We start from the raw sequence: 23907 nt of genomic DNA, 5'->3' as shown, positions 1-23907 counted from the left end.
AAGTCACAAGTCTTTATTGACGCTTTTCACCTCTTCCAGTTATCAAGCCTCCTTGTCTTCTTACAGTAAGCACCTAAGCACTACTGCCTTGAAGACAGCCACTTACCCTTCTGTGCTGCCGTTTTTTTTATTAACAGTATTAACAGTAATACTTTTATATATACACCTATGTGAGCCAAAGTTTCAAGCATCTCAGTGAGAAATAATTGCAAAGCAGATAGATCAAACTAAACAGTTACCAATGTATTTTACACGTACAATTTTGGTTATGACAAAAGCAATTACAACAAAGTATTCCAGCACCAGGCAATCAGAGAAAATAAGAGAAAATTCTCAGTTAATAATCAGATGTAACATTTCTAGAAAGAAAGAAATGTAAGCAAGAATTCAGCAAGATACAGAATACTGCTACTTTTTTTTTTTTATATACAGTACATGCTGTTAATACAAGGAAACATCTTCCTGCAGTTATTTCACATATCCATCTACTAGAAGATGCTGGTGAAGCACATTTTAAAACATCTGTCCATACTTGTGACGGCCTTCCAAATGGTGTTTTACTACGCAAAACACACGGAACTGGAAATCAAGGTGCAGAATGTGCTATAGCATAAAGCAACATCTACATGCAGAGAGAAGTTTTTGCTTCCATATTTTCTGTGAAGGATCATTCAATGGTTAAAAAAGGAACCTTTGAGCTAAAGGAAGCAGCCAAAGGAGCAAGATGTGAACCTGATGTGCTTGAACAATTATTTTGCAAAATTTCTGTTACTGTAGTTGCAAATTGAACATACATGCTTCAGCTCTTTTCCTATCTCACACCAAAGAGACCAAAGGTAGCTGTGGAGGGAGGTGATGTACAATGACAATTAACCAGAAAAGACTTAAATGACTGAAATTACTTCTGCAAAATGTTCATCTGTTTTTTTTCAAATAAGAGAGCTTTCATCATGGACGTTTAGACCTTACGTGCCCTTTCTTTTCTTTGTCATTATATTTTGCAAAATAGATCACCAATTAAAGAGAACAGAAAATGGAAAGTGTGTATGCAAAGTATTTTCCTTCTTATAAGTCACATCCACATTTAACTATAGGCACTGAGAAAAAAAATACAGGATATCACCATTGTGATCTACCTGCATTTGCATCTCACAGTCACATTTTCCTTTCCTTTCCCAACACATAGTCTTTCTACATGGATACTTTTCCACTGGTTTCACAAGAAGTTCATATAAATAAGAAAACTGAGGGTGAAAGAACACTGAAACAAGTTGTCCAGAGATGCTCTGAAACCTCCTTTTCTGAAAATACTCAAAACCCACCTGGACACTTTCCAGTGCAAGCTTCTGGAGGGAAGCAGTTTTAGAGGAGGGTGGATGATCTCCAGAATCCCTTCCAACACCTACAATTCTGTGGTTTATAAGTACAGAAGGAGCTTACCTATTTTGGTGCAGACTGCAGTTACACTGTTCTTTTGAAGGGCCACAGAGAAAGCATTGCATTGAACATTCAGTGCATGAGTGCCTCTCAGACAAGAACAAATCACCTAGAAGCCCAAGTCTTTCTCATGGTGCTTCATCTAGGATATCACGACATAATTTCTAGCTACATCAGACTTATTATTACTTCTATAACTGAAATTTTAAAAGGCATTTTTTCAGAGCGATGTTTCCTATTCAAAACCTGTACCATCTTGTCTTTCCAACTGAGCCACACTTACTAGATAATTAATGTTCTGAATGGTATTGACTATCCACTCTCAGAACAACAGTCTTCAAATTCCATCACTAAACGGTATTAACAATAACCTGAAATACATTCCTTTTTCCTAATTTTGCAGCTAGTTCTGACAATTATTATCAGGGAAATGCGCTAGGTTTTTCCCTTATTATCAAATACACAATTCTCTTTGCAGCCCCAACACTGTGTGTCAAATGAAATTCATTAGCTTTCTGAAGATAGTCCACAAATACATTCTGAACACGCTTTTTGAGGAATGCATCATTTCATCATTGTCCTGTTTGAGATAGGGGTCCAAGAATTGCCTTTGCAGCTCGTGAAATGATTTTGACTGGACACTGCAGTATCAGCAAGCTTCACTGCTACATTCCCACACTCCACTTTGTCACTGCACACTGTCCCAATATAGTTCCCCCCTATCACTTGGCACCATTCAGTGTTATTTCCATAGGCCTGTAGTATTTGTAAAGGTGCAATGATAATGCCAAAACTGACTACATGAATGATGAGCTGTCCACACTCACTCCTTTGAGGTGTTTTTCTGGAGAACCTTCATAAAACAATTAGTACCAAGGTTAAGTATCACAGGAGAGGCACAAAAGCGAGAAGAGAAACTTTGCATGTTGTTTCTGAAGAAATCTCTCCTCCCAGCCTCCCACACTGCTATAGCTTTTGTTTGGATTACTTTCACCAGCACACAGTGCTTGCCCATGAGAAATCACAAGGCAAGATAAGCAGGAGTGAAAGAGACAGTCAAATTGCAGACATTTTACTCACGTTTGATTTTCAACACTAGGAAAATAAAATTATTTATATGTCTGACTGCTTGCATATGTAGGCCATGTTTTAAAAAAGTAGGAGGTCGTATCTATGCCACGGACTGAACAAAGATGCCAGCTTTACTGCAGTAGCTGCAGAAGTATCCACGCAGAAGAGGAACAGCAAGATCAGTCCTAAGGCACTAAGAGGAAACCTCCACTCTCCTTAAAGTCCACAGTTCTGAACTGTCCAACATAAAACTACTAGAATGCTTTAAGTGGCGTGCATAAAGACAGCCTTGCATGTGAAATTTCCCTTTAGCAATACATTCTCATTGCACTGGGTCATCAGCACTCATATCTTCAGCTCAGAAACACATCCACCTCCTATGGGAAGAGATTCTGTATTTCAGTCAGACAGCCAAGAGCCATCTGATCATGGAAGTGCAGATTCCCCAGCACCTGTTTACTTCACAGAAATGTGTCATAACACTCCTGGCACTTTCCTTATTCCTCATTCCAAAAACGAAACTACATATTAGCCACAATGCTGCAAGGATCAGCTGTAATTTTAAAGATTTAAAAGCACCATGACTGTTGCTACTGCCTGTTCTGACTTCGCTCTGGTAGAAACTGGAGTGTCTAAATTACCGTGAAGTCTAAAGTATCCAGGATCACAGAATTCCATGATGGCAACTGTCACAGCCTCCTGCCAAGTCTGTACTGGGACTTAGCAGAATTGCTGTTTCATTCCCTCAGACTCCTGTAAACACTCATGTAATAACATATGACTCCAAAAATTATTATTTTACTTTCATTCAGAAAATCTTATTTTCTCCCTACTATGCATGCATTTGTTAACTCCGACAGTAATCTAAGAAGCATGCACTTAATCAGCTTTTTTCCCCCTCCTATTCTCATTTCAGATATTCATTTGTCTCATCAGTTCTTAGGACATAAGTTTCAGCTGGGCTGCTACTTATCATGCAGCAGATGAGAGCAGCAATGCAGAGAGAAGCACAGCTTTCACATTACGGAGTTTGTGAGGGGAAGATTGCAGAGAGGTTTTATTTGTTTCTTTATACTAAATGCTAATGGTCCATTGAAGCTCTAATGCACATTAAAGTGTTATCTTTTTTTTTTGGAGGAAAAAATCATGCAATATATGTAGGGAACAACGTATTTAATTTCCCTTTTTAAAGAATTCTGTAACAGTCAAGAACTTAAAATGAACCCAATACAGTGAGGCAGGTACTTAAGAATCCTATGCTGCTTAAATGACACCCTTGCTTCTGACATCTATTTTATGTTCTATATGTTTAGTACATGCTTAGCTAAAATAAAATTTGATTTTATTTAAACAGTGACGTCAAAGAAACTACGTGTCATTTGGAACAGGTCTTTAACTACTTGTTAGACAGAAGCATGATCTGAAGATTAATTTAGAACGCAGAATGAGCTGTAACAAAATACTCACCTGAAAATTTTATTCCAGACAGGAAGAAGTGATAGTTCCAGCAATTTTACGGCACAAAAAAATGATTACATTCACAAAAAAGGTAGGAGGAGAAAAGCAGTAAGAGCATTAGAATTATGCTATGAGAAGCAGGCCTAAATCAGAAACACACAGGAAAAAAAAGTAGTTCCTGATTTTTCTACACAACAAAAAGCACTTTCAAAATACCTTGTGGTAGCTAGTTACAGACTCCCTGCAACAGAAGTATTTACATTTTATCTGGATTCCCATTAATGAAATGAAATATGTTGAGTCTGAAGTTGTGAATTTTCTTCCACTGCCTTCCTTTTCTCTTCTTCATAATTTACTGCTTTGCTGATAAATGTACATACCTCAATTTCATTAGTCATTATGAACATAATAAATAAGAATAACTTCACTGTTTCCTAGTCTAACAAAATTTGGACCTCTATGGTTTGTAAACGTTACTTTTACCATACATATATGTATATGTAAGTAACACTAGTATTTATTTTCATATATACAGCACCCTTCTCACCGTGACTCAGGAGGTGAAAGTCCAACACACTTCACATCTATTACAGGAGCCAGGAGACTTCTGTAAATTTCACCCCAGCTAATATACTACACTGATCTCAGGAGACAGGAAAATGTGAAGGAAAACAGGAAATGAGAAAAGAAGGTTCTTGAATCGAGAAGATCACCTCGGTGGGTAAAGAGCAGGCAGGTGACTTTGGTGGAGCCAGAGAAACCATGTGTGGTCCTGCAACAGACTGGAAAATGGAAGCTCTCCTCATTCACGCACCCTCAAGCTCATACTCTCCCTGCTCTGCAGTATCCCAATGCCAAAACCCTTCAATGTGACATGATCTGCATGAGTTACCAGTAGTGCACATCGTACCACAGTCAGTTCATTTCCTAAGAATCAGCTGCAACAAGTAAAACCACACAGGGTAACAGGAGATAATATTTACGAAAACACTATAAGAAGGAAATCCGGAGCTACCTCAATATGAAAACATTTTTAAAATAATTGCTAGTTCCACGAGTATTATTTGAAGTTGCTTGTAGCAAAGTCCTATTGTTAAGGAACATTGCTTTAAATGGCATTTTTATGTTAAGACTATACAGAGGCCCTTACATTACTCCTGCAATACACCATGGGTTCAGACAAGACTAACCTGTGCTACTTCCCGTCCTCCCGCCCCTACTCAAGACAGGCCACCAATAAGCATGCAGAAAGCATACTGAAAATGACAAAAGCAGCTCAGTTTATTACAGTACTGCATGAAAACAGTGTATTTGGACAGTTAATGAGGACTTATTTCAATGACTTCAGGAGTTTCACATGCTTCCTCGAATACTAAAGGCACAAGAATCTTTTCTTCCAAATTTTGCTTGCAGCCTGTCTGCACCAGAGGGAAGGGGGAAGGTTCACTTTTAGGTAAGTGAGATGAAAGCAGGCTCTACTGAAAATAAACTAGCTTGTTATTCTAGGTGACTGTTCAGACTTGCAATCTGCTTCGCTTTTTCATCAAACTACGACACAGTCCAACTTGGACAGTAGACAGCAAAGATAAACTACTGGACTTCTCCAACTCTGCATTCACAGATCAAATACAATACAATTTGCCTATGTGCAAGGGCTGCTCCATAAATAATGTCTCCTATTTTAAGATGGTGGCCTGCAATGTCAGAGATGGATGCTAGTGGTATGGCAGCAGAGGCTGAACCTTCCCACCAATATTCCACTACATTGCATTGCTGTGACAGATGGCAGCAGAGGGGCACTCTGACACAATGGCGTTGGACATGGAGTATCTATGGAGCAAAGGTGTGGCACTGAATTCCTCTGTGTGGAAAACAGTGACACCCAATGACATTCACTGATGCTTTCTGAATGTTTATGGAGACCAAACAGTGGATGTGAGCACAGCGAGACAGTGGGTGGTGTGTTTCAGCAGTGATGACAGTGGGTCACCTCTGTTGGTGAGGGCTCTTTTTCATTACTGGCAAAAAACCCTAAAAAAAATAATGTTTTGTAGCTGAGAATTTGCTCTATCAGAGAGTCATTACGTTCTTTAGCATTACATAGAAGGCATTACTTTCAGAGAGACCTGGTAGAAGACTCCTTTCCTGATAGAAGAAAGAAGGGCAAAAAGACTTTGCAAACAATGCCACTTGCCCACCAAGTAACCACGATTCAATTCATGAATTGCTTCAGAAAAGTTGTGGATTGTAAAGCATCACACCTGATTCAGGATGTTAAATGCCTTGTACCCTTTCTACACCCAGAAAAGACACAAGAGACTGAACTCCCTTACAGGGTTCAACCTCTCCCCTTCCATTGTGCAAAACAAATTTTCATCAAACGTGAGCAGGAAACAAGTTGTTATTAGTTTTGGCTTCTAGCAGTTCCACTGGACACTAAGGGCAGCAAGAAGCATAATTATGCATATTTGCAAATGTTGTAATGGCATACGCTATTCCTTCTCTATAGTTTACACCCAGACAGCAGGCTATGAGGGAAAAACTTTCCTTCTTAATTCTCCTTTCCCCAAGATGAACTCCGTTGGACATGCAACTCAAGGCTCAAGCAGTAATTTTGGCAAACACCTAGGATACAGTTTTGCCCACTTTGATGATAGCTATGAACACCTCAAAAGGGGATGCTTATTGCTTTCATGACAGTACAGCGAAGCTCTACACAGATGCCTCAAGAAGATGATCTGAAAGAGTATTTTTCAATGCCAGTCTCAGCTGAACAAGAAATACATACTAACTTGCAAGCTCTCCAGTTACAACATCAAGGAGGTCTTACACGCTTTAAAAAACATCCTCTAGATTTTCTTCTAGCAGTAGGATAAGCAGCAAGAAAGAGTTGCCCCAATGGATGACAGACTAAGTAACCAATTAAGTTTCTACAGTCAAAACTTAAATCATGCAAGATGTGTTCAAATTCTTGTAGTGCCACAGTAAGGATTTGGGGAAAAAAAGCCTGCTTAAAAATTCTTACATTTTGGAAGAAAACGTGTCTCAAAATGACTTTCTTTACTATATAATATATTCTTTTCATCCCTGCAAAAACATTTATTTAAACCATATACAGGCATATTAGGCTGAAAGGAAATACACAAAGCATAAATCCCACCTGACTCCAGAAAGAACCTTCAGAAGTAAGCTGAAGAACATTTTCAGCTATGTATGCATTGTTTTACATATATAAAAACCTATATTAAATACACATATCATGTAATCTGCCTACATTATATATTTCATTCTTTATAATCCTATGTTTTACCATAAAGACGTTATACAGATGTGTGCTGTACATTTATTTTGTCACTAATAGGCAGTGACAAACTGCACAATATCCTTTATAAAACAGAACATCTGAATGGAGAAACAGAAGTAATTTATTCACATCTAACTTTTATACTAAGATAATGATTTGTCAGTAAAAAAATATACCTATTATATAACAAATATATGAACATCTGTTCATATATGTTCTAATATATGAAATACAAAAACTATCAAAGAAAATACTTCACTGTATTTTTAAAAACATCATATGAATAACCTAAATCACAAGTTAGTGAATAACAGGTCCTTTTTCCAAAACCCTAACAGACATTATGGCTTCCCATACAAAAGAAATTAATATTAGTTTTACATAGTATTTAAAATCTAAATTTTATTGTATGGCATTGCAAGACAGTATTATTACTCAGCGACCCATGGCTTTTATTTCCCTATTTTTATCATAGCAAATAGACAAATGATTCTGTGCAGTATTTGAACAACCCCTTGTTCGAACTTGCTATTTTTGGCATTCTTAAGCTATACTGCTGCAAAAAAAGAAAAAAAAAAATCTGGTTTACTTTCGAACAAATATGGAGAATCTTTTTATAAGCAAATAATCCTGCCTCCTTTGACCAGGTAAAAGATTCTCATTCCCTAGAGAGGGATCCTTCATACTAGAAAACTAGGATGTTATCAATAATAGGCACAGGAGCTGCAGTGCCAAACACATTAACAGACTGTGTTTAAAACCAATCCTACTCTGGGTGAGCAGCAACAGAAATTTTTCCCACTGAAACCTAGGTATCTGAGGATAGTTTGTCTCTGTACACAGATTTATAAAGATGACCTTATTAATCATACTTTGCACTAATTCAGCAGAATTCAGCACAGCAGAGGTGCACTAGTCTCAGGTATGCCATTTCCAGTCAAGCTGGAGTAACGCTCCTTCCAAGTTTGCTCCTGCTACTCTTGTCATCTCATTATTTGATATCTTATAGCACAGCAAAGTTTAAACTGCAACAAATGGCATTACTTTTGTCCCCCTACCCTTAGTAACCATTGCAGACTTCTGAAAAGACAGCTCTCTCTGAGGGTTCAATTCACCGCAGTATCTGCAATGCTGCAGAGCTCAGTACTCTTGAACATCATGTAAATGAACAGATGGAGGAACCAAAAATGACCCTAAAACTTTCCAGCACCACTGCTGGTGCAGCTAATTATTCAGCCATTGCCAAGTCTGATTCTCAGACCTATGGGTCAACAAAACAGATACAGTAAAACATATTATATTTCTATATTTTATAATGACAAGAAGTCACTTAAGTGAATACATAGCATGAAATACATTGTCTGGATCCATTAATAAGTACAGATGCTTTACAACAACAAATTTAACTACGGTGGAGTTCACTAGAGAATCCATAGCAGAAGCAGGTTTGCAGCTGGCATTTTCTTACTGTGCACACTCAGGCAACACTGAGCACCTTGGTTGCTCTCCTGCACTACAGTGACAAGCTCAATAGGACAGGTCACATAGACAGTAGCTATCATCCTAAGATGATAGCTTCCACTGCCACATTAGCATCATATTACCATTCTCACTTTGCAGATACACATCATTACATTCACCTAAAGATCACTGCAAATCAAAGAATTGTCTCATTTTTCACTATGCCTATGTACTTACTGTCTCTCAAAAGATATCTTTAAAACATTTCTGTCTCTAGTAGTGATGCTTTGTCACTGTACTGCAAAGTCGCCAACACTTAGAAAAACATTTCTATTTCAATAAACAAGTTAAAATCCTGAGAAAAACCACTGTCCCTATCATTGGCTCCACAATGTCAAGTTCAAGGTCTATTATTAAAGTCTGTGTAAAAATCAAGACATTGCTGAGGAACAACAAAAATATCCTGTTGTCTTTCGTTTCAACTCTACTTTTGATATACACTCCTCCAACTCAAGAAAACTGTATCCCTCACATGCACTTTATCATCCTCTGCAGATATTCCAAACAAGGGCTAAAATTCTTCTACTAACATCATCTTGTGACAAAAAAAAAAAAAAAAAAAAAAAGAGAGAAAAAAAGACTTACAAACAACTTCCCACCATAGTCTGTTCTTATGCATCTAGTTTCAGCTGAAGGCAGACGTAACTGCCACTGGTATCTTCAGCTCCCGTTTAAATATTCTGAACAATGTGCATGTGAATGTTCACATTTGCTGTAGCTAGTGATGCTATCATGATATTCTACATTAAATAGGGCATTTACTTGAAATAAAAATGATGAAGACTGGACATAAAAGCAATCAAGCTTCCACGACAAAAATAGAGAACACCCAAGGAATTTCAGGTAGTGAATCAGTAACATAAAGTAATCTTAAACCATAGTGCTGTAATATCTGTATGTATAACGTATGAATAGAACAGATAATATTTAACTAAACTCTGATATTAAATTGAAGCACTTTCTGGAGCCCTACATAGCCAAGGGAAAACTCTCCTGAGTTTTGCAGAGGCCAATGAGTTGCTTAATGTTATTGTCAGAATCAACTCAAGCAAGTGTCACGTCATGCATGAAACAAAACAAAACAGTTTTAAAGAGATTTTATCATAATTACTGTGGTTTGAGATTCTGAAATAAACCACTGTGGTGATTTGCTCTAGGGAGCGTGCCTCAGGGTACAAAAAGAATAAAAATAGATCAGTCTGCATCATCACTCCTTGGAAAGACAATTATATAACCAAGGCTGGAATATGACATGGCAATATATGTGGTTCTTTTTCCCCCCCAAATAGAGAAGTTAAGCAACTTAGCTTCCAGTATGCAGCATGTTCTGAAGTATGCTTTACTACTACAGTTCTCAGTAAATGCCTTAATTTGATAAATGCCTGTTCATTAGCCATTTTTTTCAAACTGAACTTTTAATTACTGAAACACAAGCCTGTTGTGAGAAGAACGAAAAACACTTTACTGGGTAAAACCATACTGCAACCAAGGAGACAGGACTGTCCCCCAAACAGGTCAGCTGGACTTGATGTACATGCAGCAGATCTTGATGGTAGTATGTGGCACATATCCCAGAGGCACATCCCTCTGCAGTTCTCCATTTGCACCAGCACAGGGCTGATGTCTGTCAGCAGCTCTGGGCACAATCACCTGTGGTGCTATGCCACAATTCTGACAGAGACCACAGCCCACACTACTGCAAAGCCTGAACAGTTCTTGCACTCAAAAGAAATGCAGGTACACATGAAGAAGCTCAGGCTGGGCAGGAGACCTGCTTCAATCTCTTCTCAGACCTCTCTCCAGCATGGCCTTGTCTCATGAGATCAAACTTGCAGACTCACGTCCCAGCATCTCAGCACCTGCCCACCTCACTGGGACAACTGCTGGAGAGCAGGCTGTGCAGCTAACTAACACAAGGAACGTGAACAGGGATGGCACTAAAGGCTCTTGATTAGCTTTCAACATCCTGTGCTCACAGATTGTCACCTCATACCAATTTGGAGCTATGATTTAAGACGTAAAGAGCAGTTCTGAGAAGGACACAGCCCATAATGCATGTACACCATGCTGGGAGGAGCCAAGGAGAGTGCTAACGTTGACTGCACTTAATTGTACAGATGTTCATGCCTGCTTACTAGTTAATGATTGACTTCCACGTAAAGTCAAGCAGCTGTTAACAAATCCTTTTTCTTTTTTTAAATCATGTAAATAAACTCAGGCAACAAAAATATAAGATAGGGCACAATTGCTTCAAGGCTGCACTGAATTCACAGTCTGATCTTAAATGCACTTAATTCCAGTCATCTTTCCTTGAGCACATTCAAAGACGAAGTCTTTGTTACCCAACACTGTCGGGATCTTTACACCACTTTTCTTCTTGGGAAACTAAGTTTAGCAGAGTAAGACTAAGAGAGTAAGCAGAGTACCAGACTCTCAAACGAGCCCGGCATATCAATCTTCAGATCTATTTTCCACACCACAGAGTTCCTGTAGGTAGGTTCAAACACTGAGAAGATCTGTCAAACCCTGAGGTCAGTAACACACAAGGCATGCTGTATCTGAGCTTCACTACAGCAGATTTCAGACACCAGAGAAATGCAGCTAATTCTATGAACTGCAATATCCAGACGCATAGCAGACCACAACTCACTTTCCTCTCTAAACAAGATTTCTCTTGGTTCAAATGGTAAGAAAATACAGATAACATCCATTACAAAAATTTAGAGATAACGTTTTGTATTAAGCTAAAGTTATCTGGCTGTACAAATGGTATTTCTAAGGCAACTGCAGTGACTACTAAAATTAAAGCGAGACAAATATCTACAATCACCCCTTACCTCTTTACAACTAAGGTTACAGAAGAAAGCAAAAAAGCTACTGTATTAATTAGCAGCAATTAGTCTAATGACTTACCTTTGCCTTTCCATTAACTATCTGGTAATTGACTATTTCAGCTAACAGACGACATTAATCTCAACTTGAGCCAAAGTAGTAAGAACTAGTAATCTTAAAGAGTGATTTGAAATCCTTTCCCTTACTGATGCTTTCTCTGCTAGCTCTCCAGGAACTAGTATCAAGAGCCAGTAGCTTAGAAACATGGTTTGAAATGTGTTTGCTTTACCCTAAAACTTTGCATGCTAGCTGTTAACTAATCACAGCACAGCAGGAAGGCTTGTGCTCACTCAGTAACGTAGTTAGTTGGGTTAAGGAATCATAAATGAGGAAAACACTGACTTCACTGCAGGCTATATAGGCTGCATGTGACTCAAAGCATTCCTTTGCTGCCCAAAACCTCAGCTTTGCTGGTCTGCTACAAGCAGTCAAATAAGGCAGACAATGCTAGGTGGGATCCATCAGTCTGCAGTAACATTTCAAACTCCACTGTAAACATACACAAAGTACATAACAAAAGTTGTATTTAGGTATACACCAATATGCAACAAGACTAATGCTCTCTAATACCACCAGAAATAAAAGGAAGAGAAGCAATCTTGCTAGCCCTGAAGTGAAGACATGGGACAGCCTTCCAAAATATCCAGTTTAGCTAGGCACTGGTAAATTCCTTGGCTTTTTGGCATGAGTGGACTAAATCTGCTATTTACATACACAATTGATTAAAGATTTTCTCCACAGCTCAGAATCAGTTGCCTGCATTACACATAATTCCAGGCAGAATGCTTGGGACTCAGCAAAGACGACACCTTACAGCACCTCAAGATTTAGTTAACGTTTTGAGCTAGCACCTCAGATACACCTGTGACTATTGAAATTTCTTCTTACAAACACGGAAGCATAGGATTTTCAACAAAACATCCTTAAGAGTACATTTCAGACCTGAAATCACACATGCACCATCTTAACCTAAATATTTATAGTGATGAAATACTACTACTTTTAATCCCAGCTTTGAAAATCTACATTTGTTTGGGGGAAAAAAAAAAAAAAAAGGTGAATTTAACAATGAATATTTTAGCAAGTATCCCACATAAGTGAAGCAATTTACCGTTTGCATTGCTATTTATGAGGTCTTCATGAGTGACTATAATTTTTTTTATTGAAAAGATCTGACGCTTTTTAAAATTCCTTCTCAGTTTCAGTATTGAAAAACTTCTGCTAAAAATTACTGTTTCATCTAATTACAACAGAATTCAAAAAGATACCTTAAACTTACACGGGCTTTTGTGCTTTCATTCAAAGTTTGTGGGTTTTTTTTTTTTTTCTTTAAATCTCATACTTGAATTCCGTATTTCCTCACCCAGCTTAACATTGTATGATATGTGTTCTACCTTGAAACTGAATTTCAAACCACCTCTTCAACAACATTATCTCTGCTTTCTGCATGTGAACTACCAAACTGACATGACTGAAGATTGAAGTAGTCCCAGTGGCATGTTTCTGTAAGAGTGCACCACCGCAAAGTCAGCGCAAGTAGAACAAGTTTCAGTCAAGAAAAAGTGATCATGAAAGAGAATGATCCTTTGTTATGCACAGTCCCAGCAGCTTCAAACTATTCTGCATATGAGGAAAAGCAAAGCCCTGAAGCAAAGCAGGATTTCAGTCTGGGTTTCTACTTTTATTTCTGCTGCTCTTAATTATGTAGTGATATTATTTGCTAATTCCTCACTGTCCTACCGTATTGATTTACAAATGCTGGCAAAAGGTTTACAGTGTAAACAAAACTCAATAACAAAATGAACAAGTATCATTATTTAATAAGATGCTTGTTACATCATCACGTTTGTATTAAAAACCAAAGCAGAAGCTGGGGACTCCTATGAAAAGGTTTTCTGTTTCCTAGCCAAAAACTTCCTTATAATACTCCCCTTGTTTCTCCATTGAACAAAGTGACTGAACTTTGTGGGATGTCTCTCTTCTCCCCCAGGATTCTCCCACTACCACTCTGAATCTAAATATTTTCTCTTTTTTCCACAAAGCATGTGTGAAGTTAAGTAGTAAGTAAAGGACTAAAGCACCAGTCTCTCAAAGGCTTCTATGTCTTCATTCACTGAACTATATCTTACACAACTATCCACACTGACTTCCACCAGCTAAACTCAAGGAGAGTCACTAGCCTCGCAGAACCTAGTTGCCAAGTCTGGCCTAAGGCATGATCCTCCATTCAAGTTAAGTCACGCACACCTTCTTTCCAGACCTCTCACCCAGAACATGAACAATGCCTTCAAAGACATAGAAGTACCACCTTACCTCTTCTCAGATTAGGAGCTGGGTGGACTGGGTAGGAGACCTCCACCACCAGAATGTGTGTGGTAGGAGACCAACAAATCAGAATCACACCCTCTACTCTTTGAACAGGCTCACATAAAATATACCACAAAGGAAAGCAAAGAAGGTCCAAAAGAGAACCTGTGGATCTGCTGATTATGCTTTGCACTATGAAGAGGTTAAAGGTGCAACCATCTTCAACAAGAGCCAAAAACCATCAGCTGAGGGACTGTATCGCATTACTACCTCTCCATCAGCAAAGAAATTCTCAGCCCTCCATCCTCAGATAAACTTCTTCTAATATGGTCAGTGGACATGTTGGGAAAAAAAGCTTCCCTGGTGTGCCACTGGAGTATTTACTGCCTTAACAATGACTTTTAGAATCATGCAGACAAAAATATTCAGACAAACCATATAACCAGACCAAGTCCCCTCAAACATGCAAGACTAGAATGACTGAAGTCACACTGAAACCTGAAGTCCCAGACACACCTCACAGCATCTCTTACTAGAATTCTGAATGCTGAACTGAAACTGAAATAACTTTAAATAATGAAAACAATTTAAAAAAAAAAAAAACAACCCAGCTTAGATGACTGATTATGATAAAGTTCAGTGTTCTTACCTGAGATTGTCTGGGTCCTTTTACAGCGCTTAAAAAACATCTTTCTTTATCAGACAAACCACGTTCCACTGACCACACACCGTCCTACTGAGGAGGAAGCATCAACAAGCTAAGCCAGTGCAAACTGACACACAGTAAATCTGGGCATGGCCTCATACAAAGACTGCATTGCTCTCAGGCAAAAACACCTGATGCATGACACACTAAAATCAAGCCTCTAATTAGGTACAAAGGCAAAGAGTATCTGCAGAACCTTTCAATACAGAAATTCACAGAATCCCAGAATCCTTACATTTAACTCAATCATCCACTGAAGATTTCTGCAAAAAGCCATACCAGAAAGCACATGAAATTCTAAATCCTGTTTAACAAACCCTGCACCTTTACAGTTTGGATTAGGAAACAAATATAAACAAAAACTCTCATATTGAGCCCAAATAATTATTTTCATTAATCTTCTTATTAAAGGTTGGCAGCAGCAGTGGCTGCAACAGGCTTTTTAATTACCCAAACTAAAACTTGGCTGCTACTCACTTCTCTGTGTCTTGAATGCTTACAGTGGTTTACCAATAAATGAGTTTGCTGGGAAAATGGAAATGGACAACAGAAACCCATTTCCCAAATCTTGTCAACCAACCGATTGCAAAGAGTTCTTCCAGTCTCTCAACAAATCAGCAGAAATCTTTAGTACGCCAGAATTTTAAAACAACTATTTTTACACAATTTGACATGCAACTTGCAGCTCTGTTGTTGCCCTAAAACTCATCAGTAATTGTGACCTTTCAATACCTCAAGGAGAGCTACAGGAAAGAAGGGGACAGACTCTTTAGCAGGGTCAGTGGTGACAGAACAAGGGGAAATGGCTTCAAGTTTAAGAAGGGTAGAGATTCAGGTTGGATATAAGGAAAAAGTCTTCTACAATGAGGGAAGCAAGAAACTGAAACAGCTTGCCTAGAGATGTGGTTAATGCCCCATCTCTAGAGACCTTCAAGGCCAGGCGGGATAAGGTGCTGGGCAACCTGATCTAGCTGCAGGTATCCCTGTTCACTGCAGGAGAGAGGGACTAGACGGCCTTTAAGGGTCCCTTCCAACTCTAAGGGCTCTACTTACGATTCTAATTATCAAACCACAGTTTGAGACATTGTATCTCACACAGTTAATCCTTATTATCTGCAAACAAACACACACCCACATCTTTAGCGGGAAAAAAGAGCAGTCTGTAGAGACACCAAGAACTCTCTCACTGGCTTTCATGGTTGTGGCTAATAGCAAGGAAATTCTCAAGAGTTGACATATCCGAGCAGGAGCAGCATTACAGAGCTGGGACCCAGTCAGCAGCAGCACAGAGCATAGCCCAGCACTGAGCAGGAGCTCCCACCACAGCTGGGATTAGCTGTGCTGTGACCAGAAGACTGATAGACACATCCCTGCTGCAATTAAGTTCTCACTTCATTGGCATCTAGCTGACTTGCACGGGTACTCAGTCCAAGAACATCTCATGAAAACAAACTCAGCAGGAGAATAAAACAAATGACTTTCCCAGATAGAACGTGACAGAAAGTTCTGAGTAGAAAACAGTCCAAGGAGAATTTGTCCCATTTACACCCTGCAGACACGGACCAGTCCTGGGATTTCATTACCTATGGCTTCTGGCCACAAAGTAATATCCAGACCAATGCAGGCTGGAGACATGGTGTGTGCAGCAGCTGTTGCAACCAAGCATATTTCCGCCCCTTGAGTAGGAACGCTGACAGCAATCTTAAATATGGTTCTCTAAAGATGGAAAGAAGCAAACAAGTCTCTACCATCTAACAGCACTTCTCAGCCACTTCCCCATCACTACTTGCGGAGCCCCTTGGTGCCAGAGTACAGCCCTGCAAATGGCTGTACCAGCACATCACCTGCTCAAGAGTTAGCTGAAAAACAGCTTCCCTCTACACCAGTATCTTTTAATTAATCCAGATCAGTTCAGCAACCACATATTTCCCCTAAGCCTCACCAACCATTTTGCAACCACAGCCAAAAAAGTGCACAACAGTTGCAGTATTTTTTGTCAACCTTAGTGCTGAAGGCAACATCCCATTATTGCACATCAAGCTTCAAACTTCAATACTAGTATTATTCTCCAGTTCAAAGAATGAGGCCATGTTTCTGGAGTTGTAAACAAGATTCAATAATTGCATTTATAAATTACAGCAATATTTCTAAAGCTAAATGGTATTCAATTTTTAAACTATTCACAAAATCAAATATTTGTGCTCATTATACTTAATATAATTCTGATCATAAACTAGCAACTCCATACAAAAGACACTAAGCTAGACCTTTAAATTTTCGTTTGTCAGAAAACTGCAAAACAGTATGTTTGTGCAGAGACAAAAGGAGTTAAGTGGAACCCAATGCTGGATCCCTGGTACTCATGCTTGTAATGCAGATATTCCTCAGCTTAGTGAAGAGATGTTTTCAATGGTGTATTGCTGACCACAGCAAGTCCCAGTCAAATACCACAGTTACACAGATGACAACAAATCTGATCAAAGGAAGACAGACACAGGGAGCTGGCAGAGTGGTGCGCACAAGGGATGGGTCTCAAAGACAGAGCTAACAATCAAACTGAGCAGTTAATAAAAGGACCACTATCCACCACACGCATTACTTGATAACACTGCCCTACATCTGTGCACGTACACAACATCACACAGGCAGCCTTACAAGTAACTTCCTTCTCGTCTATGGAAGAAATCATAGCTGTGTCGCACTGGAGAAATTAGCAATAGTTTACCATTACCTTAACTGTAAAAAACCTAATATCTAAAGTACAAAAAAATTGTACATCTGGACAATGGTGAAAATATACAACACACGTGCAACATCTTCAGCTTCCCCCTACTTTGCCAATCAGAAATAAAACAGCTTTGCAGCAAAGAAGAGAGAGCAGTAAAATGGTAGATGTTGTACCTCTCAACATGATCATATGTTTTTTAGTTCACAACTGGAGAGTGAAGAGGGAAGGTAAAAGAGGGGTTTTTCAGCTCTTGGAAGGAGGACTTGAAGTTTCTTGTCCCAGAGAAGGAGTAAAAGCTCCAGAGGACTGTACAAACATGAAGAGTAAGACAAGACACATGACCTCATAACCACAGTGGGAATCTGCTATGACAAATCAGACACTTGATCTATTTAGGGAAAATAAAATTCACAGTATCAGTGGTGCAGGCCCACAGTAAGCAAGTATAGTACAAGAGGGACTCAAACACAAGTTACACCTACAGAGTGATGATGAGCAGCTGAGTTGAACCTAATGCCAGATGGCAGGGAAGGTTTGAGCATCCTCTTCCCAATTGCTGCTTTGCATTGTCAGTAAGCCTTCAGAAAGCCTTTCATTGCACTTGCTCTAATTCTGCTACTTTGTTCAGACCAGCGTGGGGTTTTGAACATTACTACACATATCAAAACACTCGTGTATATACTTCTACACATTTACCAATTAGAGAAGTTTGCTTTTTGGCTTTTGCGATCTATAAATTTCAACTATAGCACCACATAACCACCAGCAATAATCAGAGGCTCACTTTGGAATGACAACCAGTTGCAACCGTTGTATAAGACTAATGCTCTCAGTAGCAGCACGCTACCATGTCCTGCAGGCTGCTGAAACCTGCGCAGACACTGTACTGCTTGTAGCTCCCCTCAAAATCCAACACAAAATGGGGATGAAGAGGAGGCAGTGCCATACAAGCAACTGGTCTGGGCTCTAAGGAAAGGCTGTTGCCAGCTTCTGACCTGTAGCAGCGGAGAATGCCAAAACACTTGTCATGCCTTGGTTACACAGATGATAAACGTACAGAACAGACGCTGCACACATGAAGCTACAAGAATCAATGAGGACATTTCTAGCACTACCTGGACTACATTATGCAAGCTGCAAAGAAAGCTTTTTTTATAGTTTGTAGCCTATTCTGCTGATGCCAGAAGTACAAAAAATTCCTCTGCTGCCTAGAGACTCAATAATAAACAGAAAGAAAAAACAATCAAGACCACTCCAAAAGCACACAAACACTGTTACAGCAAACAAGGTGAACACATGCTTATTTTCAAGCACTGTGGTTCAGTTCTCAGATAGCAGGAAGACCTGAATGTGTGACTGAGGATTATACACAGCCCTGCACTAGCAGCTGAATCCAAGGAAAGAACCCCCCCCAATTTTAATGGTTCCAGGATCAATTCCTAAACTTAGAACAAATTTTCCACTCCAAGCTTTATCTAAGTGGGGGAAGGGAAGAATCCAGGAAAGAGAGATTAAATGTGTTAAACAAGAAGAGCAGAGAAAACATTTATACATGTGGGCTTTACTTTTTCTTAGATATACTAATTATTAGAAACTGACCTTTAAACATGAAACAGATTTGAGTATGCATGTTCAATTCTCTTGTGAATCAATTTTGAGATAGCCAAGAGGCAAAAAAATACATTAAGGATGGGGGAAACCAAGTGGAAAAAAAGTGATGTTACAAATCAAAAAAATATTTTTCCTTTTCTAAGAGCAGGGAGAGTCAGAATAGCAACTGTAACAGGCATTCACAGGACTAAGTACTCTCTGCTTCTAAGATTTAAAAAAAATTGTAGGAGACCATTTAAATAAGTTTATTAAAAAGCATCTCAGCCATAATAAGCCATGGGATAAACATCCTATGAATTTACATAGAGACTTAAAAAAATTAAAAATGGGTGCTACTGTAAACATTCGCTAACTCCTGACTGCCAGCACTTCTTATAGAAGGTTCACTTTAAGCAGAGTTTGTGTTTTTCCTTTTGATCTGAGCCCTCCTCCACCTGATATTATTCAAATGACAGCTCAAAACATTTACATAAATACATAATTCTCTATCAAACCAGAAGAACTGTTTCTTCACCTGGAGCAATACCCTTTCACAAGCAACACAAAACAAGTCTATCTACATTTCCTTTGGGAGAGCTAACACAACACCTGCACAGAGTTCTCCTACAGCACAACGCTACCCACAAGCTCAGTTTTAAAGAAGTAGCACTAAAAAGGAGGGAAAAAAAGCCCCCACCATCTAAGCAGGGCACTGGAAACACTGCCATTTTAGGAGAGCCACCTTATGGTACTAAAAGGTGAGCTGACCATCCACTGAGCTTTCTGCTGCTGGCTACGATTCAGAAAAATGGGCATCTTGAACAGAAGTGTCTCAGTCCACACCAACACAACGCAGAACCGCTCGGCGGCTTCCAGCGAGGCTTCCCTGAGGCTTAATTTACAGCACGTGAATAATCTCATTGAGCCGCAGCGCAGAGTTTAATCCGGGAAAATACAGTGCCTGAGGCGTGCGCCGATCAACCCATCGCGCTCTCTTACGCCCCGTTTTTGCTTTTGGTGGGTTTTTTTGCCTTTTTTTTTTTTTTTTTTTTCCTTTTGCTTTTTTTGTTTGTTTTAAATAAAAGCTACAATCCCCCAATTATGAAACTTGAGAGTTCGTGTCAGCTAACCTGCCGCCTCCGCGGACAGAAACCAACACACAAACAGGCGGACAGGTGAATTCAGCTCCAAGAGCCGGAGCGGAGCAGCGCGGTCGCCCGCCGGGGCCGCCCCAGACCGCAGCCCGCAGCCCCCACCCCGCGCCGCTCGGGGCTGCTCTCCCCGCCGCGGAACAAAATGAGCCAAAAAAAAAAAAAAAAAAAAAAAAAAAAAAAAAAAAAAGCCCTAAAATTGAAAAAAAAAAAAAAAAAAAAAGAAAAAAAAAAGAACAAACAAACAAAAAACCACCAACCAAGGCAGCACGCACCTCATTCCCCGCGACAACACCCCCTCCAGCTCCCCAAAGGATTAGGAAACAGCCCGCTGCCGCCCCGCGCTCGCACATACCCCGGCCGGGCCTCACCCACCGGCTACCCCCGCTGCGCTAGCACAGCCCCTCGGGGCCGCCACTGGGCCCCGCGCCGCCGCTGCTGCTGCTGCTGCTACTGCCGCCGCAGCAGCCCCTAGCCGCTCGGTCCCCTCACCTCCAGCTCCGGTATGTAGCGGCAGCGCGGGGCGGCACGGCGGGACGAGGCCCAGGCCCCGCCCGCGGGCCGGCTTTTCCCGCCCGCTCGCCGCCGGGCCGGGGCGGCGTGGGCCGCCCGGTGCGCGGCGGGGGCGGGCGGTGTCTCCTCCCCGCCCCACTTCGCTCCGCCCCGTCCCGTCCCTCCCCTCTGGGCTGCGTTTGCGGGAGCGGCTTGGGGGAGTTGCGGGTTTGGTGGGGCTACGTGCTGCCTTGGTGCGAGAGGCTGGCGAAAGCGCCGCGGGCCTGCTTGTGCTGGCTGTCGTGTCGGCGCTTCGGCAGGGCTGCTGCGCGTGTTCGTTCCTTCTCTGACCGTATCCACGTTCTGAATTGTGCTTTGCAGACAGTGCTGCTTTTGGGCAGGTTCATGTGTTTGCCCTGAGAGGGACCACGCAGGAAAACTCAAGGCAGGACCCCCCGTGGAGCACCAAACGTCAGGGTGCTAATCCCACATCACCGAGTACTTGTAGTGCTGATGTTCCACAGGTCTCAGGAGGAATACATGATGATGGCCAGTTGGGCTATAAATCAGTGCTGAGTAAAGAATGCGAGAAGGAAGCTGGGAGAACAAACATGCAGGCAGCAGGGCTGGGAAGACCACATCCTGGCACTGCTGCCTTCCGAGAAGCACCTCTAACTGGCAGGAGCCTGGGCTCTTCTCAGAGCAAGGTGGAATGGCTGCATGGCCAAGGCTGTGCTGCTGGACTCCCTGCCCGCCTCAAGGAAGGCAGCAAAGCCCTACCATCTGCTCAGGACCGTTTTATTCCTGATAGAGTAGACTACTCCCAAGCTACACAAGCTGAATGCGTAATAGCTGTGCATTTATAGCTGTAATTACTGGTATTGGATAGGCTGACTCATGCACGTTGAATTCCTACTGCAGAAGGAACTATTGTATGTGCATGCATATTGAAGTAGAGGAATCGTAACACTATTTGAAGGTGCTACTTCCATTTTGTTCAAGATCCTGTCTGCACCCAGTTTTTTATCAGCTGTGTTTTTCATAACAAATGATAACAACAATTACGCTGTATGTTTACTCAAATCAATGTGCAGTAGTCACACTGCTTAGATAACAATGGCTTCTCTAGGTAACAGCAGTAAGACAGCCCTCTTGTAGTCTCATCTTCTGACACTTCGCTTTCTGCTTTTCACACTAGTAATCCAGTAGCTTAGGCAGAGCAGTCAGATGTGCCATCTGGCTCAGCTCTTAATCCCTGGAGTGAATGACACTTTCTTAGTGTATTCAAAATCTGCAGCACTGACAAGCCTGTGGTCATAGGAGTATTTGGAAGATTAAGGGTGAATAATCCAATGCAATCTCAAGATTTTCTTTCAGGCTTTAAGGTGGACTGCTTCAAATTAAGTTCCATCTAAAGTTGGTGGTAGTTTGTGGAGAACAGTAAAGAGTCCCAAACTCAAAAAACAAGAGCAGACAGAACTCCTAAATCTTCTTCCTGAAAAAAAACAAACAAATGAGCAACGTTATAAGGTAAGAGTGACTCTATTCCTTATTTATACTTAGTGCTAAACTAAACAGGTACCTGAATGTTCTTCTCCACCTACATGTATATCCATCCAATCACAATGCTATATTATCTAGGTTGCTCTGAAAATAATGCCTTGTAATCATTATAATGACAACAGATACGAAGAGCAAGATAACACTGTTTGATAGAGCAAATTAGCAGCCACAGAACACTTTTCAGCATTAGCTCTAGATTTTCACATGCAAAGAAGACCCTGCATGCCACACTTACAAAAATCTACTCCAGTGGAGGTGACCCACTGTTGCTGTCACCAATGCTAAAATGCACCACCTCACTGTGCTCACATCCCCTGTTTGGTCTCCATAAACATTCAGCAAATGTCAATAAATCTCAGTGCATGCCATTTTTTTCTGCATTCTCGCCTTTGCTTCATACGTGTGTCCATGTTAGATGCCATTCTGTCAGGCTGGCCCTCCACTGCCATCCTTCACATAGCAATAACATTAACAGCGTGTTGAGGGGAAGGCTCAACCCTTACTGCCATCACACTGACATCCACCTCTAGGCTAATATGATAAAATAGGAGGCATTACTTTTGGAGCAGATCTCATATTTAAGGAAACTGACAGTAAAAGGCAAATTGACTGTGTCCATGTTCTTCTCGCTCTGCAAGGGGCTAGGGTGGAAGCTAAGTGCCCTGAGACCTTACTACTGTATCCTACAAAACAGCCTGGTGTGTGCTGCCACCAGCTATGGTAGAGAGCTCCTTATGACCTAACTTTTAGTAGTTCTAATTTCAGTAGACTGTCCTGCTCTGAACTGCATCCTAAAGCACCATGCTGCTTACATTGTGTAAGTGTACAGAGTAACTGCAGGAAATCTACTGCTGCAAGTGGTAGTGCAGCACTTTTTTTTCAATGATACAGTAACTCTTGGATGATGGTGATATTTATGTACATGACTTTATGCTTATGTCTTCAAAATATTAAAGCATCTTACAGCGTTTTTGTTTCTTCCACCAAATACCTAATATTGGTTAAATCTTTTATACATGAATGTTGGAAGACATACTGACTATAACTAAAGTCACTTTTACAGTTTCTAGGTTTAGATCAAATGCACTGCAGCAGTGATGAGCTGGCATAAGCTCACAGTGATGGCTCGGACTGCATCCAGGAGTTTATATCAGTTAGCTTCACACTGATGAGTTTTTAACTGGATGCAGTACCTTTCCTTCCTCAATGGTTTACCACACTTCTTGCCATACAGGGCAGGCATAATTGTGTGCCATACCTGAGATAGAGCGAGTCTATGCTGCAGGGAGAATCAGTGGTGCACAGGATGAGGATGAGTACATCTGGAACCATGAGCAGTTGTAGCTACTTGTTTTGATGCTGGAGAACATTTGCAGGGTTTTTTTTTTGCATCTTCACATTATTGCCTGCACAGCAGAGTGTGCTGTCTTGCTGAAGGTTACTTCCATGAGATTCAGCTGTCTTTATTGGAGGACAGAGATCAGACGATTAAAGTAATATTTTGTCTCAAAATCTATGAGCCAGTGCTGATCAGAGCTATTAAGTGAATGAATGCAGCATCCTCCAGAGATAGTATTTTAGGCACACATCATTTTTAAGTTTTTGATATTCCATACTTAGAAACCATGGACCAAATTTTGAAGGAAAGTTACACACAAGAAGATTTTTTTTACATTCAGAGAAAAGA

The 23907-nt window shown here is 40.5% G+C and overlaps 1 protein-coding gene across 4 annotated transcripts in view; it reads right to left on the bottom strand.

The window, feature by feature from the left end:
- The window catches only part of PIP5K1B (phosphatidylinositol-4-phosphate 5-kinase type 1 beta), a 99911-nt gene extending 79142 nt beyond the window's left edge, over positions 1-20769 (bottom strand). Inside the window, exon 1 of one of the 4 annotated variants that reach the window (XM_048931685.1) lies at positions 20658-20769. The gene's annotated coding sequence lies outside the window, so the exon portion shown is untranslated. The other 3 variants (XM_048931688.1, XM_048931687.1, XM_048931689.1) reach the window with 3 other exon arrangements.
- Positions 20770-23907: the final 3138 nt, after the last annotated feature.

The sequence above is a fragment of the Lagopus muta genome, chromosome Z (genome assembly GCF_023343835.1).
Source record: "Lagopus muta isolate bLagMut1 chromosome Z, bLagMut1 primary, whole genome shotgun sequence".
NCBI lineage: Eukaryota > Metazoa > Chordata > Aves > Galliformes > Phasianidae > Lagopus > Lagopus muta.
The sequence above is the reverse complement of the archived record's forward strand: the minus strand, read 5'-3'. Positions and strand labels throughout refer to the sequence as shown.